At 40.5% G+C, this 17,805-nt stretch overlaps 1 protein-coding gene across 3 annotated transcripts in view; it reads left to right on the top strand.

The window, feature by feature from the left end:
• CDC14A (cell division cycle 14A) overlaps positions 1-17,805 on the top strand; it is a 174,975-nt gene that overhangs the window by 54,885 nt on the left and 102,285 nt on the right. The window lies entirely within an intron of this gene.

The following is a 17,805-nucleotide window of genomic DNA, read 5'->3' as shown; positions in this document are numbered from 1 at the left end:
AGGGACAGAGCCACATGGGCACCCCTATAGTGGAAGGTTTTTTTTTTTTTTTCCCGAGAGGGGTGGGAGGGGCAGTGGGACAGGGAGAGAGAGAAAGTTAAACAGGCTTTCAGGCTTCATGTTGGGCTCAGTCTCACAACCCTGATCATGACCTGAGCCGAAATCAAGAGTTGGAATACTGAACCATTTCAAGTGCCCCAGTATAGTGGGAGGTTTTTAAAGACTGTTGATGTGTGCCTCTTGCCAAAGAGGAAATCATAGATTGCATGGGGATGGGTTATTAGTATTATTTTTATCAATCTATTTATTAATCTGCACATGTGTTTGCAGTAGGCAAACTATTTATAAAGCCTCCATGTATTACAACATCCCTAAGAACTAGATAGGACTTTCCCAAAATAATTTTGATTAGAATTTTTATTCTTTGTAATTGCTAAAATGTAAATCTGAGTTCCATGTGAATGTGCTGGAAAGTTTTGGTGTGATTATTTCTAGAATTTTCTATCTATACTGGGATTGCACAAAACTTGGAAGGCAGAAACCATTAACGCTAACAATCCTTTGGAACCTGTACTAGCTTTTTAGGGACATATGTGATACCCACTTAGGTGTATGTTGGTCTAAAGGCAGGGGACAGAGGTGTCCTTTCCGATCATCCTTGGGGGGAGGGTCTGTGCTTCTCTGAAGACTGGAAGCACATGCTGTGGGAACCTTTCAAGGGCCTCCTTCTGAAGATCTTGACGAAAGGGGGTACCAGCTACTATCCATCAGATTCTGCCACATCAAACCCGAAGCCCTGGGGGGAAAAGACCAAAGGTGGCATTGGAAAGACTTTCAGTTATTTTAGGGTGCAGGCTGAGAATAGTGACCAGTGGACAGCCTGATTACAGCTTGGGGCCTTGTTTCCAGGGCTGAGATGTCCAGCTCTGCCCCTGATGTAGCTCCAGTAAAGCCTGGTACCATCCCTTGTAGTACTTTTCCTTCTCACTCTGTAGGCAGCACGGTATAATATCAAGAATCGTGACTAAAAACATTTTTTCATCCTGAAGCGTCTCTGGGATGATGGCTAAGCCACTTTATCTCTCTTCACTTGATTTAGTTTCCTTATCTGTAAAATGATAGGGTTGGCTATAGTGACCTCTAGGTTTCCTTCCAATTCTGAGGATACGAGGATTATTTGCAGTGGTAGCCAGACTATTGTTTTTATTTTAAAGGCGTGCACAAAAAGCTGGCTGTTGGCATGAAGCTTCAGTGAAGTGTGCTGGTAAGCTGAATTAAGTAGACAGACTTATTTTTCACTTTGCGTTGATAATTATTACTCTTTTGAAACTGAGAATTGGCACCGTTTTTAGAATATGGAGCGCTTGTAATAGCCTCTGGATTCCAGCCATGTGAGCAAGCGTGTCTTTCCTGAGGGGTTTTGTGATATGCGAGCATGTTCTCTGTCATAAGGGATTGCCATCAGGAAGAGGTCACCCGCTGCTCTCTCCTCTCCTTCCTCTCTTCCCCACCCTCTCCTCCTCCCTCTCTTCTTTTTAATGCCCAGCCTTCCTGTCTCTGGGGTCATCCTTAATTCCATCAGTGGTACCTCTAGAGTTTTGAAAGGAACCTCAGTTACAACAGATGCATTGAGCTTGGGATACGATACATCTACCGCAGAAGTTTCCACCACATTAATGCAACCAGATGAAGGAAGGATAGTCTCAGCAGGGTTGAAGAAGTGCTGAGGGCAGCACAAGCTAGGGTTCCACGCTCATTATAGTCTAGAGAAGCCATGTAAAGTAATTATTCTTGTGCCGTTCCTTTCCTAATTGATTTTCTTTTCCAATTTTGGAAATGCATTCCCCAGAAAGCTTTTTGACACAACGCTTAAAAAAATGAAAACCAAGAGTTATATTCTTTCCTTAAAGATATTTTGGTGCCTTACTTCGTGTTGTGTGTATGCACTTAATGGTTGGCACAAGTTTTGTAGGAAGAGAGTCAGTAATGTGCCTTATACATATATCTCAATGAAGTTACAGATGTATTAAATGTTGCTATTTGGATAAGCTAGAATCTTCTGGGGATCTTCCTATTATTAAGGTCAAATATCCAACTGCATGTTTGTTATCTCCACATTATATATTTAAAAGATATCTCACACTTATTTATTTTTTTAAAGATTTTATTTATTTATTCGACAGAGAGAAAAATCACAAGTAGGCAGAGAGGCAGGCAGAGAGAGAGGAAGGGCAACAGGCTCCCTGCTGAGCAGAGAGCCCAATGTGGGGCTCGATCCCAGAGTCCTGGGATCATGACCTGAGCCGAAGGCAGAGGCCTTAACCCACTGAGCCACCCAGGTGCCCTGATATCTCACACTTATTCTGGCAAAACAGAACTTTTATTCCTTTTTTCTATGAACCTATTTATTGCCACAGTCACTGCCTACTTAGTAATTGGACTACCAACAGTGATTTGCTGAAACAAGGAATAGTAGTCATTTTTATTCCTTCTGTTTCCTCTTCCCACATTATACTCATCAGTAAGTTTGAACAGCTGTGCCTCTAAAACATATGTTGAGTCAGAATACTTCTTTCCATCTCTGTTGTCCCCTAGCTTTAGTCACTGTCGCTGTTCACCTGGATGACCACCAGAGCATCATACACTGTTTCCTTTTTACACTCTTGGTTTTGTTTAATCACAGTTGCCACACAATTGTCAGAAGAATCTTTGAAAAATATAAATTAGATCATTCACGGCCCTGTTTCAAATCTGTCTAGTGCTTGCTCACTGTTCTTGGCATTAAATTCAACCTCCTTACCAATGCCAGTAAGATCCTCCCTGATCTGGCCCTGCCTACGCCTGTGTTATCCTTGCTCAGGATGCCCCCATCACGCTGGCTTTCTAACCATGAAAATCTCAAGCTTATTCCCACCAGAAGGCCTTGATGTTTCTGTTCTCTCTGTCTGGAGCATTTTTACCTAAAACCTTTGCCTTCCTGATTCCTTGTCATGTCACTTCCTCAGAGACGTCTTTTCAAGTTTTACTCTGCCCTCCCCAACCCCTGTCACCCTCTAGTCCCTTATTGTTTTGTTTTCTTTATAGCACTCTACTCTTTGAAATTATCTGATTCATTTATGTATTTGCTTGTTTATTATCTCTTTCTGAGACTAGAGGGTAGGAACCTTGTCTGTTCTGTTCATTGCTTGTCTGGGAGGGGATAAAACAGTTAACAAGGGGTTAGGCCCAGCAGTTGGCCACTTGAATTGGAAGCTGGCCACCATGGAGCCTTCCTGTTATGCTGAGTCATGGGGAAGTCCAGCATGGGGGGAGTCCCAGGGAAGAGATGAGGTGGCCGGTGTGGAGGGGCATGGGATGCTGCAGACCGCAGCTATTTACCAACTGGTTGGGAACTATTTCAGTATTTCAGCACTGGGCATCAGCTTAGAACTGTGCCCTGCACATAGTAGGTGCTTTGTGTCTACACAATGAATGAACAATGCGATGACAAAATATGGAAGAAGGAAGGAAGGTAACTCCCTTGAGGTAACTTCAGAGGGAAACAGAATGATCATATCGGACATGAAGTGTAAAGTGGTATCTTCATCATTACCAGAATGTTGTGATCTTGACTGAGTCCACTCTGACCTTTAAAGATGTAAAATCAGGGGCGCCTGGGTGGCTCAGTGGGTTAAGCCGCTGCCTTCGGCTCAGGTCATGATCTCAGGGTCCTGGGATCGAGTCCCGCATCGGGCTCTCTGCTCAGCAGGGAGTCTGCTTCCCTCTCTCTCTCTCTCTCTCTCTCTGCCTCTCCGTCTACTTGTGATCTCTCTCTGTCAAATAAATAAATAAAATCTTTACAAAAAAAAAAAAAGATGTAAAATCAAAGCAGAGATCAGAGTCCAAGGGCAGTACCCACTACAAGTCACATCATTACCTTGCCTTTTTTCTGGATGAACTTTTTTTCCAATTTTTAAAATTATGGTAAAATACATACAATTTAAAATTTACTGTCTTGCCCTTTCTTTCTTTCTATTTATTTACTTTTTAAATATATTTTTTAAGGACTTAATTTATTTGTCAGAGAGAGAGAGAGAGAGAGCGCGAGCGAGCATAAGCAGGGGGAGGGGCAGGCAGAGGGAGAAGCAGACTCCCCACTGAGCAGGGATCCTGATGTGGGACTTTATCCCAGGACCCTAGGATCATGACCTGACCTGAAGGCAGACACTTAACTGACTAAGCCACCCAGGAGTCCCTTTAATTATTTTTTTAATTGAAGTATAATTGACATGACATTTTATTACTTTCAGGTGTACAATGAAATGATTTAATATTTGTGTATATTGAAAGATGATCACCATGCTAATAAGTCCAGTTAACATTTGTCACCATACATGGCGACAAAAACATTTTTTTCCTTGTTTTGAGTTTTAACTTCTTTCAGCATACAGCTTGGTAGCTTTGAGTACATATGTATTGTTCTGCAGCTGTCCTATCTTGCTTGTGAGTGTGACATCTTGTGCCAAACACGCACGTACAGACTCACGGCTTTGCCTGTGTTTTCTCTGTTAGATTAGGACTTTAAGTATGTCACACAAGCTTTTGCGTTTCTATTTTCTTATCTCGAAGTGAGGGAGAGCCTTTTTACATTTTATCTCATAGCACTGTCATGAGTATTAAACAGAAGATAAAATATAGAACACCATGTTCAGTAGGAAATCCATAAACCCTTCTCTGTGGGTGATTCTAATGCCAGGGTTGCTGGAATGATGTGGCCCCTGGAGATTACAGTGAGGCTGAAGTGATACCATTTCAGGGAAGTCCCTCCCCATGAAGTATCTCTTTACTCCTGAGCTGTGACATCATCCTTCTTGAGATGAAGGGCACAGGTTTTAAGAAGAGATCAACTAGGTCAGGAAGATGTTTGCCTTCCAAGACAGTACTCAGGGTGGAGCTGGAGTTGGGGGTCAGGATGCTTGGACCATAGGGGCACCCATAGTACTCTGACCTGAGTTTGAAGAGGACAGCCTGAAATATGGCAAGCATGAATTGATTAGGTTCTTGCTATATGCTTAAAGACCAAATCCTTGCTAGTTACCATCTTGCTTTCATTTCACAGAAGTATGATAAAGAGGTCAAGGACAATTTGGATCAGGCCCATGATGACCAGAGGATTAGAAAAGTAATATGTGTGAGAAGTTACAACAAATGTGATAGTTTAGCTTAGAAAATGAAGTTTGGAGTTAAAGAATTAAGATTTTTTGTTTTTCCCTCCCAGATTTGTGGGGGATGCTTAAGCAGAGGTGGTAACCACAATGTATTTTCCTTAACCCACTTGTTAAGTCCTCACATTGCTAAATAAGGGGTCTAATTATGGATTAACTGGAACTAGGCTGAGCCAGATGTCATGTCTGAATTAGAGATGACAAGGCTAAGGTCTGTAGACTTTGTAATCATGTCTGTGTCTGCTATTTATTCTGAAGACTACACTTAACGCCTTAGTAGTTATATTCTACTCTAAGTCTACTACTAATTGCAGAGAAGCCATTCTCCATCTGGCATAGTAGTTGAGATCAGCGACTTGAGCAGAGAGCCACAGGTTTGGCCTTGAAGCCCGCTTGGTAGTTTTATGTCTTGAGCAGGTTCTTTAACTCAGTGAAATTCCTTTTTTTTTTTTTTTTTTTCATCTTTAAAATAGAGATAATAACACCCCACCTAACATAGTTGTGGTGAGGACTGCTGGAGGTCATGCTCATGCAGGTGTCCTGGGGCAGGGTCTGGCATTTTAAGCATTTAGGAATGGCTGGCGGCTGGCAGAAAAGTGTGGCCTCCCAGAAAGATTTCTGAGCTATTGTCTTACCTCCCCCGAAGAGCTGAAGCCTGTTCCTCCTTTCTACCCTGTTTTATACTTACGCCCTTCCTTGGCTCAGTGACTCTCAGATGGTTGTTTATCTGTTGATTGCTTAGGATAAATCACTGGAAGGTATAGGATGAGATTATTATTATTTTTTTTTTTTGTAGGATGCTATTTGCATTTTAAAGGAAGAAACTTTACGAACCAAGCAGATTTCTCATTTTTGAGATGTGTATTCAGGCATTCTTTAGTTCAGTAAATATTTATTTAGCTCAGATGAGCTTGACCTAGCAACCCAGCGCTGTGGTGGGCTCTGGGGAATACAAAAAGATGAAAAATAGAAAAAAGAATGAATGCCTGGCTTAAAATGGGGACAGATAAGTAATAAATAATTGAGAAAAATGTGCAGTGGGTGCCAAATTGGATAAATAGAAATCAACAAGTGTTTTTCCAGCCCTTATACATGAGGCCTTGTTCTGGGAGTCGAGGATGCTAAGCTGAATAACTCTATGCCTTCTGGGGAGGGTGTTTGGGGACCAGGGTCAAAGAGGGAGGGGCCAGTGATGACCAACCCCAGTAGGCCAAGTTGGTGAAGGAATATTGAAGGGGGTGGGGGAGAACAGCATGGAGGGGAAGATGTTCTCTTGGGGGAGGAGGGGTTGGGAAATGATTAAATATATTTTAAATATCTAGTTTGAAAAGGGGATACCTCAGTGAATTTAATTAAAAAGGTTTTTTATTCCTTTTTAAAAAATTGCTTATTTTTTCTTTTATTAACATATAATGTATTATTAGCCCCAGGGGTACAGGTCTGTGAATCGTCAGGTTTACACACTTCACAGCATTCATCATAGCACATACCCTCCCCAATGTCCATAACCCAGCCACCCTCTCCCTACCTCCCTCCCCCCGGCAACCCTCCGTTTGTTTCGTGAGATTAAGAGTCTCTTATGGTTTGTCTCCCTCCTGATACCATCTAAAAACGTTTTGTTTTGTTTTGTTTTTAATTTAAAAAGTGGCATAACCCCCTTATAGAAGAAAAGTAGAAAAATCCTCCTGCAATGACATTATTCTAAACCTGAATAGTCACTGACGTATAACTGCAATGTAGTTTTGTTAGCCTTTTTTCACTTGGCCTCCATATGTTTTGCCTTTTTACTACTTAGATGATGAAATGATATTCCATTTAGAGGGCATACCATTGTTTGTTTAACATTTTAGATGCCTCTGCAACATTTTGTTATAATGTGACAAATATCATTTGGCATTATAGGTATTTCTTGTTGTGGATTTTTGTCTTTAGGTCACCAGAAGTGGGATTAATAGATTTTTTAAAATGTAAGCATTTTATAAAAAGATTTATTTATTTATTTGAGAGGGAGAGAGAGAGAGCGTGTGTGCAGGTGGAGGGGAGGAGCAGAGGGAGAGAATCTCATGCAGACTCCCCGCTCAGCGTGGAGTCCAATGCTGGGCTCCATCCCATGACCCTTAGATCATGACCTAAGCCATAATCAAGAGGCAAACGTTTAACCCATTGAGCCACCCAGGTACCCCTAAGCATTTTTTAGGTTCTTGGAGCATATTACCATATTTATGCCAGTTTGTACTAGATTTGATAGTCTGTGAAATAAATCTCCTGTATCATATATACCTTTGCATATTGGCTGTAGACATTAAAAATCTAGAAATACAATTAGTGAAAATGATACCTCATTGTTTTACTAATCATTTTTTGATTATTAATGAGATTTATTATTCTTGCATTTATCTGTAGCTTTATTAACTTTTGACTAGTTGGTGTTTTACAAATCTGTTTCCTGTATTTGGACCACTAAAAGTTGAAAAATAGGGCGCCTGGGTGGCTCAGTGGGTTAAAGCCTCTGCCTTCAGCTCAGATCATGATCCCGGGTTCCTGGGATGGAGCCTCACATCAGGCTCTCTGCTCGGTGGGGAGCCTGCTCCCCCCCGCCCGCCTCTCTGCCTACTTGTGATCTCTGCCTGTAAAATAAATAAATAAAATCTTAAAAAAAAAAAAAGGCGAAAAATAGGGGCACCTGGGTGGCTCAGTCATTAAGCGTCCGCCTCCGGCTCAGATCATGATCCCAGGGTCCTGGGTTTGAGCCCCACATCAGGCTCCTTGCTCAGCGGGAAGCCTGCTTCTCTCTCTTCCACTCTCCCTGCTTGTGTTCCCTCTCTTGCTGTGTGTTCTCTGTTAAATAAATAAATAAAATATTTTTTTAAAAAGTTGAAAAATATCAGTCTCTTCTTTCCTCCAAGAAAATCATTTGTTTTGGGACTCCTGGGTGGCTCAGTCAATTAAGTGTCTGACCGCTGATTTTGGCTCAGGTCATGATATCAATCAAGCCAAGTTGGGCTCTGTGCTCAGTGGGGAGTCTGCTTGAGATTCTCTCTTTCCCTCTTTCTCTGCCCCTCCCGCCCCACACTTGCTCTCTCTCAAATATATATATATAGAGAAAAGAAGTCATTTCCCTGAATCTAATTTGTAGCAATAGATGTAGACCTCTAGAAATCACACCCATCAGTCCAAGTTTCTGCAAGAAATTAGGAAGTCCATAAACCTTCTGTTTAAGTTCTGTTACTTTTCAAAAATGCTGTTAATAAGTACATACATCTGAGTATAAAGGAACTGCTGATAATGGATCTTGATTATTAAACACCTAGTGGTCTACTGAATACACAGAAAATTATATTCAGAATAGTATTATTTAAAAGTGGTTATGTAGATGTGCTTTTACTATTGAAAAATGGTAATCTAGGTCAACTAACTCTGAATTTGTTTTTGTTTTTATCATTTGGGACAAACATTTTAGTCTTCTTAATCTCTAATGTACAATTCATCTGTAAATTGCAATTTCAGAACTGCTTTAACTTGTCATCAAAAAGCTATAGGTTAAGCACGTGTTATCTAAAAACAGGTGAAATCATCAAGAAGAATGTTGGTTCAAAATAATAAAGGCATTTACCTTAAGTATTCATTGAAATAGTAATAAAGCGGATGTCAGCTGGTAGTGTTCTGCCCACCTCTGTGGTTTCTCAGTACATCTAACAGATAGCGTTTGCTTCTTCTGCTTATGGAAATTGTGGAGAGGAAGGGAGGTGTGGCTCAAGGCTGGGGCAGGGCAATTTCCTGTTTTGCAGTTCCTTCCTTTCAGAGCTTGATAGGCAAGAATGCTTTTGTGATGTTGCCTGTAAATGGGCCAGACAGGCTTTTATCGCCCTGGGCTTATATTTTTGGTGGTTTTAAAAACAGGTGAGGCTCCCTAAGATCATACAGCATTTTCTATTTTAAACTCTTTAAATTTGGAAACTCTGTTAGTTTTCAGCATTTAGGAGGAGCAGTATTATCTTTCATTCAATCCTTCTGCCCACCCTGCGTGTGACATTTAGCTGTGGGCCAGGAAAATCAGCTGTTTGCTTTTGATTGGTGAAAGGTGTGTTTCTCAAGTTTAACTGAATAAATCTTTTCAGTTTTTTTTTTTTTTTTCCTATTCTCCTTTTGGCATCTTGGTAATGAACTTCCTCTGAGCTATAAATAAGCTCACACATTTATATAAACATACATCCATACACACGCGCGCACGCCTGTGAGCACATTGTATTTAGTACATAGATTTAAGTGCTGATTCACTATGCTTGCAGCAGTGTACCCACCGATTTTGAATCTTAGTAGCCATGAAGAGGCATATACTTTCTCTATGACAAAGCTTATGTCCATAAAGCTTATGTCCCCCCTGTATATACTGAATTAAGGGGACGTACTTTCTCACTGCTTAGAATTGTGTATTTACCCGTTTATCTTTCCCTTTAAGGGATGGAGCTGTGTTTTAGTTCCTCACAATAGCCCCAGCATCTAGAACACTGCAGGACACATCCTAAGTGCTCAGTAAATATTTGTGGCTTGAATGGCTGAATGCTTAATAAATAAATATGAATAACATTGATAAATAAAAGTTAATCTTCCACCATTCCTGAAAGTTTAATATGGAGTAACTTAAAAGCTGTAGTACATAAGAATAAATTATGAAGTCAGGACTAATTGTAAAAATAATAGCAAGAATCCTAGGGTCTTGATGTACTAATTTATGCTTTTAAGGTTACTGAGTAAGACAAAATATTTTATATAACTCTGCAATTTTAAGACTGAAATGGGCTTTGTTAATATGGATAACCATTTGATATCAGTATTATAGATGAGAATCTTAATTTTGGCCACTTGAAATATATTTGTAATACCTGATGTGAGTGCAGGTGATTGGCCCATCTGGGTTAGTCTGCAATTAACATGCCCTATGTATGTTTGTCTGGGACTCACCTGGCAATTATGCAAGTTGGAGCCGTCTCTGCTCAGTGTTATACAAATATCTGGACAGAACAGACTGGCATTTAGATGTATCCCCAGTGAAGCACTGTAAACTTCCTGCTCAGTGAGATATTTATGAGCATATATACAGAATTATATATATATATATACTAGAATATATGCAGAATATAAACCTCTGGAGGTAATACGTCCAAGTTCTATGCAAAATGAAGTTATTTGGCTGCTGAACAACTGCCATGGTGATTTCCGCCATGGTAAAAATTTATATTGGATCCGTTGGATTGTGTTTTTTGTTTTCTCTGTTGTTGTTTATTGTGTCTGTTGTCTAAAAATAGATGTATGGTAATTTAGAAAAGTAGACTCACTTTTGCAGAACCCTGAAGGTACCACTATAATAAATTGACTAGGAAAAACTCTGCTCCAGTTCTACTTCTCATGTTTCAGTTGGAGAATCTGAGCTCAGAGAGATCAGGTACCTTGCCCAAGGTCAAATCCAGTTAGTGAGAAACTAGAACCCAAATCCCCAAGTTCCTAGTTGGAGCTTTATCCATTCACAGCATGTAACTGAGCAGTGCTAGTCTTGGAATAATGCTACAGCTACACCATAATTTTCTGCAGAAGAATCAAAATTGCATGTAGTGTGGAAGGGCAGAGCTTTCCAGTTACAAAGCAGTGTATCACTCAGTCATGCAGTTTCTTTTCCAGGTAGCATCTGAGCTTTAATTCTGGCTAATGGGATTAACACTCCAAACACCTTAATGGAGTGGCAAATGCAGTGGCAGTTCTGCTGATGCTTGCTTTGGGGATCTCCATGGGTGGCTTAGACTAGGTCTAAGTGTCAGGAGTGATAGGAAAACAGGAGAACCAAGGACTGACATGAAGCAGTTCAGGCTGGATCTCAGGACAGTGCTTTCCAAGCTTCTTTCACTATAAATACCCCAGTAAGAACCATATTTCACACTGCCCTTTAGTACACACTATTCACATGTATAACCGAAACAAAATGTTCATGAAACAATTCTTCCCTTACAATGGGTAAGGTAAATTGATTTTATATTCTGCCCTATTTTATGAAAAAAAAAAAAAAAATCTTTACCCTATTAAATTGATTTTGCTACTCAATAATGGGCAGTTACCTTCTGTTTGTAAAACACAGCCATTGCAGAATCTGTGCTTTGATCTGAAATGTATGTGCATGTTTTTTAAGGTACCAGTTTTGGCACCGAATATCCAGGTGATTGTTTGGCCCGTCTGGGTTAGCCTGCGATTAAACATGAACAGCTAAAGGAAAATGGAAAGTGCTCTGAACTCCTCAAAAAGCCCCTCTGTCTAAATATCAAGATGTCCAGCTGGCTTCCACATGACATTGATTCAGTTGATAACTTGATGGCTGGGAAAAGCTGAGTCTTGTTTTAAGACCTCAAGTAACTGCAATCTGTCTTTTCTTATCTTACTTTCATTTGAATCACTATGTTTCCCTCAAACTCTTACACATCCCCTTCTTCCTGGCAGCCAAAAAGTGCATTTATTCACTTGTGACAACCTTGAATGAGAGAAGCCTGTGCTCAGGTCAGCGCTGGGGGGCCTGGGGAGCCAGTGCTGAGCCCCGGTCTCTGGGTCTGTTATGGGACTGCCTTGTCCAGTGTAGTTTCTGTATTCATGCTGATGGTATGTGATGCCCTATCACTTCATGACATCTAATCTTAAACCTTAGGTTTGTAAGAGTTTCTGAATGCATAATTTTAGTCTATTAAGTTTCATTTCAAGAAATCTCTTCTGGGGCGCCTGGGTGGCTCAGTGGGTTAAAGCCTCTGCCTTCAGCTCAGGTCATGATCTCAGGGTCCTGGGATCGAGTCCCACATCAGGATCTCTGCTCAGCAGGGAGGCTGCTTCCTCCTCTCTCTGCCTTCCTCTCTGCCTACTTCTGATCTGTCTCTGTCAAAGAAATTAATAAAATCTTAAAAAAAAAAAAAGAAATCTCTTCTGTTTGATGTAGTGAGTAAAATAGCCTTTGTCCCCATTGTGGACAGTGAATTGAAATAAAAAGCCCTCTCCATATGTATTTTCTGAAATTTTAAATAAAAGAGGAGCTAACTGGAGCTCCTGGTGAGGTTACTGTGTGTTGAGTTATTCCTAAGACCTTTAGTGTCCAAAACATGGTGACTGAATGAGGAAGCTTAGCCAAGCCCATGTCAGCTACTAGGGTCCCCTGTTAGTGCCGCCACTCTGCCCTGTGTGTCTTTCTTAGTTCTCTTCTTTGTTGCTCCTCTGTCCCAGCCTTGTGTCCCTTGTGCTTACCCCCCTCACCCTTCAAGACAAATGCTTGTAGAGCCCCTAAGTTTTCATTATGGAAAACTAAGCCTTTATGATGAGGACCGGAAGCTAGGGATATAGTTAGCAAATTCAGTTAATCAAAGTGAATAGTGGGACTAGGAAAGTGTTACCTCAGTCTGAAAGAACTGTTTGGAGTTGCTACAGTACCTCAGAGCCTGACTGAATAGGGGAGTAACATTCATGGTCCATAGTTTAAAATTAATGAGTAGACAGACAAGCCTCTCCATATGAACGTACGCATCGTGGGATGAATCAGATGTTACACTTGTGTCGAGAGGTGGTGTGTGAGTCATTTAGTGGGGCTTGCTTTGAGAAATTTCTAAGTAATAAGAGAAAACTGTAATTCCCTTCTCAGAGAAATCTTTCCTGATGTTTTTTCCATAATTTGTTTGCCTACTCCTTCCCTACTCCCCATCTGCTTATTTTGTCATTTCTTAGTATTTGACCCACAAGGTTAAGCAATGCTAGCTTTTCTTTTCTTTTCTTTCTTTCTTTTTTTTTTTAAATTTTATTTATTTGACAGACAGAGATCACAAGTAGGCAGAGAGAGAGGAGGAAGCAGGCTCCCCACTGAGCAGAGAGCCGGATGCGGGGCTCGATCCCAGAATCGAATCCCAGAATCCCGGGATCATGACCTGAGCTGAAGGCAGAGGCTTTAACCCACTGAGCCACCCAGGCGCCCTGTAATGCTAGCTTCTCTTACCTCATCTTACAGTTGATTATGTCCAGTATCAGCTACTAGAATAAACTCCTTGCAATCACTTGCTTTGCCATCTCTCTCCCACTAGAATAAGCTCCTTGAAGGAACGGGTGACTCTTCCTTCTGTTTGTATCCCCTTGACTTCTCACACCAGGGTCTTGGCTGCAGTTCTTTAATTTGAAATCAACTGCTTGTTAGAAGTTATGGGAATGGACCCATCCTGTACAAAGAATTGATGGATATGCTGTAACTCCTCTAATAGCGTTGCGAGGTATTGTCTGCCTTGGAATTGGGGACACTTAAGATGCTGCTTGTTGGATGTGATAAGATATTTCTGTTCCCTTCAGAAATGTCTGAAAAGTTGAGAAAATTCTCAGTATCTGCAAGTGAGTAGTAGTTTTGGCAGCAAACTACATCTTTTACCCGGAGCCACATTTTACATTTTTATTCTTTTCCTGGAAACACATCTGTGAACTAATGGAAAGAGTGACAAAATGGGATTAACATTTTAAAACAGTTTCTAAAATCATTTTGCTTGCTTGTTTCCAAGCAAAAGTATGAATTAAAAAACAACCACATCCACTTTTAGGACATCCTGGCATCGGGCTATGCCATTATTAGCATGGAGTTAAAAAAAATATATTAGATACTACATTTTATACATGTGTACTCACTGATGACAATATTTTCCTTCTGAATTCGTGGAAGAGGAAGTCAGATTTAAGTTGTTGATTAAGATCCTTCTATTACAATAAAGAATTTTGGGATTTACCCAGAATGTGGGCCACTGGACTCTTTCTATAAACTCTATTTTACTTTTTTAAAGGAATATTGGTTGACCTAGATCTAAAGTTAAATACAAAGACTGCAGGTTGGGATTCTGGCTTTTACTGTTTCTACTCTAGCAATTCAAAGAATAATTTCTCTTCTGAAGAATTGCTCCAGTGGAACTGTGTACAGAATAGTGATTCTTCCCTAAGTTCCAGAAGCAGACAGATCTTAGAGAGCGGTCCTTCCTTTGCCCCGCCTGCCCACTCCTACCCTTCCCCACTCCTCCTCCGGACTGCGCTAGGAAACCCAGAGAAATTAAGGAACTTGACCCAAGAGGCAGAACAGGGAGGGACCAGAACTCCCTTCCTTTTGGCATTTCCATCCTTCTTCCCCATTCGTTAGCATTCCCCAGCTTACTGAGGCGCCGAGAGTCCCAGTTAGCACCACTGTGTGAAATAACCAGTTACACTTTTCTTACACTTTGCCCTTGGCTTCCATTTATGGCTGTTACTCACCTACCACTCCTAGTTATCTCCATGTGGCTCTCCTTCATCTTTGATTTTTCCCTGCTACTTCCACCCCTTTCTACTCCCTCTGTTTCTGATCACTTCTCTCCTGTTGCTGGTTACCTTCCTTTCCCTGCTCCTCCTTTCCTCATTGGCTCCTATGTAGAAAAGCAGTATTGTCATAATTTGAGTTTTATGGTTACATGTCACAGAAATTGGCTCTGACTTGCTCACACTTAAAACTTGAATTTTTGTGATTTTCCTGTTAGCTTAGTCGAAAGAGGGAAGTAGAGGGCTCCTGTAGCCTTCATTGAGTTTATATTCTGCTGTGGGATAGGAACTCTGTGGTAATAGCATAGCGACTGGCTGGCTGCTTCAGATTGGGAGTTGAGAGAAACCCTCCCTGAGGTGATGACTGTTAATCTGATGAAGAGGAAGAACATTTTAGGCAGAGGGAATAGCATGTAGAAAGCCTTTCGAGGTGGGAATGAACTTGGTATGACTGAGGATGCAAGAGAAAGCTGAGGTGGCTGGAACACAGAGGGGAAAAGGGGCTGAGGTCTCCGCAGGGCTGTTGTATGAGGGGAAGAGTTTGGATTTTATTCTCCACGAGGGAAGCTGTTGGAGAGTTGAAATGATCTGTTTTGCACTGGAAAAGCCTTTTTTTTTTTTTTTTAAAGATTTTATTTATTTGACACAGAGAGAGTGCGTAAGCAGGGGAGCAGCAGGCAGAGGGAGAGGGAGAATCAGGCTCCCTGCTGAGCAAGAAGCCTGATTTGGGACTCCATCCCAAGACCCTGAGATCATGACCTGAGCTGATGGCAGATGTTTACCCGACTGAGCCAGCCAGGCGCCCCTGAAAAGGACTTCTAAAACTCATCTTTCAGTACTCTGCTTAAAGCTCTCCATGGTACACTTGGCTCTGGGTTTCAGATTTCTCTTATGCTACCATGCCATAATGGTCTGATTATTTACATGTCTGCCTTCCCTACTGTCTTCATTTCTGTGTCCCTAAAATATAACTCAGTCCCTACTAGTAGATTTGTCACATGGGTTGTCAAGGGCATAGGCAAAAAGCCTTTTGTTGTACCCTTGGAATTTCACAGAGAATATTGGCCTCCTTATCAACTATCACTTAAAGCTAATGAAATAATATGTATTTGTAGTTCTGTGATAAAATTCAGGTATTTAGCCTCACTTCTATAAGGCTTATTATTATAATAGTGGCTCTAAACCATGATTTTGTGTCAGAAATACCCGCAGGCCAGACTTCTCATATCTGGTGAATCGGAATCTCAGGGGAGAGAAATCAGGATATCTATATCTTAAAACAGCTTTGAAGGTTTTTTCTGAGGCATATTCGAAGTTGGGGATCCCCTGGCTTCTATTAGAAGATACGAAGTTAAAAAAAAAAAAAAAGAAGATATGAAGTAATGTAAAAGGGCTACTCCTGAGGTTAGGAATATAGCTGACTTGTTCTTGGTGCCTGGTACCAGTAATTCTTTCCTGAATGAAGAAATGAACCACCTGCGTATAAAACTGTGGCAAATTCTCTGCTCATCTACTTCTTTTCCTCTCTTCTTCCTTATTTTCCTTACTACGAGTAAATCTGTCCTCCAGTCTTGCTGCTGATCAACAGATAGGTTATGAAATCACTGAGCAGAGTGAAGGAGGGGGCTTTCTGAAAGCAGTGAGCTTTAGCTATATCAGTGAGCTGGAAGGGGAGGGAAATTTCCAGTAGCTGCAGGGAAGGTGGATAGACATCCTATATGTTACATATATTGGCTATGCATGCAATAGATCTGTTGGTTGGATTTAAGTTACTTTTATTTAAGGTGGAATCACCTTCAGTTGTTTCAGTTGTACTGTGTGTGGAATTAATAAACTTTCAGGGAACATGGTTACTTCTTTAAAAGATCTATACACATTTCAGAATGATTAATTCCATTATGTTCTTGAAGGACAGTTCTGTCATATGGCATATATTTGAACAGTTTGGGCTAATACGCAGAAAAATGGCCCTGGAATCCTTTCTGCAAACACCTGACTGATGGGCAAAGCTCTTGTTTCTCCTGCTTTCTCTAAGCAACAAATCTTTGTAAATACTAGAAGAGAACAACCAGTTCCTTGTTTGTGTTCATTGTTGGTTTTCTATTCTTGAGTCAATTCAAAGAACAATAGCTTACAAGTTACTAGGAGATTCTAGATCTGAGATTTAGTTCACATGCTATGTGGATTCTGTCTTAGAAGTTTGGATGACATCTCTTCGACAAAACTTCTTCAATGTGGAGAAGGATAAGATGCCTATATTCAAAAAGGCTTTTTTTTTGTCCCTCAGGTGCTTGCTCTAGTTACTAAAATGAATACATTTAGTTGTCTGGTCTACCTCCTACCCTCTGCCTAAGCTGCTGTAATTTGCTGGAAGTTCAGAGGAAGCAAGCCATACTTTGGTCATATTGCTTTCCCTTCCTGGTTGGGTTCCATTCCTGTCGAGTTTGGCAGTCTTCCCCCTGTGTTTGACCCGAAAGTTTCTGACCTTTCTCATCCACTTTCTTTCCCAATTATCTCCCTTTGGTTACAGCAAGAAAATCTTTCTCCTCTCGTATTTGCCACGACTCCTGTTGCCTCAGATTTGGAATCAGTCCTAATCATAATGCCAAATACTGAGGAAAACTCTGCATTTTGAAGTGAAATTAGATACATCAAAATACCAGTCAAACATTTGAAATAATTCAAAGTTCACTTTCAAGTCATTCAAAACATGTGTGTTGGTTTCCTCGTGTTTTATTTTTCTAATCCAGGCTTTCCTCAAGTATTAGCATTGAGAGAAGAGAATTTAAAAAGCAAACATGCCTCTTTAATTCAATTATTTTGTTTTAGTTTTTAGTCTTTGAAATCATGTTTTCCACCACAGTTTATTTTAGATGTATGTTTTTAATGATTATCATGGACTCCATGATCATTTTTGGACTAGTCTAAGAGACAGACAACCATAAGGTTTTATCTTTGGGAAACTATTTCCAGAGATCTAAATATTAGCCTTTACAAATATACTTTTGGAATATAATTTAGCTGCAAGTTGAAGACATTCTATAATTGGTTATAGGTGTTAAGAGAATTCAAACACTGATGCTTGGTCTGTTGTAGATCTGTTATCTACATCTTCATCATAAAGGAAGTTATGATCTTTTCCTTCTAAGCCTAATCAAATTCAGTCCTTGCTTTAAGGAACACATCACGTTTTTTGCCTTTCTTTCTTAATTTGAGAGCTTTTATGAAATAAAATTCATACTATATCCAGAAATAATCCGTGAAACTC

Source organism: Lutra lutra, chromosome 4 (assembly GCF_902655055.1).
Source record: "Lutra lutra chromosome 4, mLutLut1.2, whole genome shotgun sequence".
In the NCBI taxonomy this organism is placed as follows: Eukaryota; Metazoa; Chordata; class Mammalia; order Carnivora; family Mustelidae; genus Lutra; species Lutra lutra.
The sequence above is the reverse complement of the archived record's forward strand: the minus strand, read 5'-3'. Positions and strand labels throughout refer to the sequence as shown.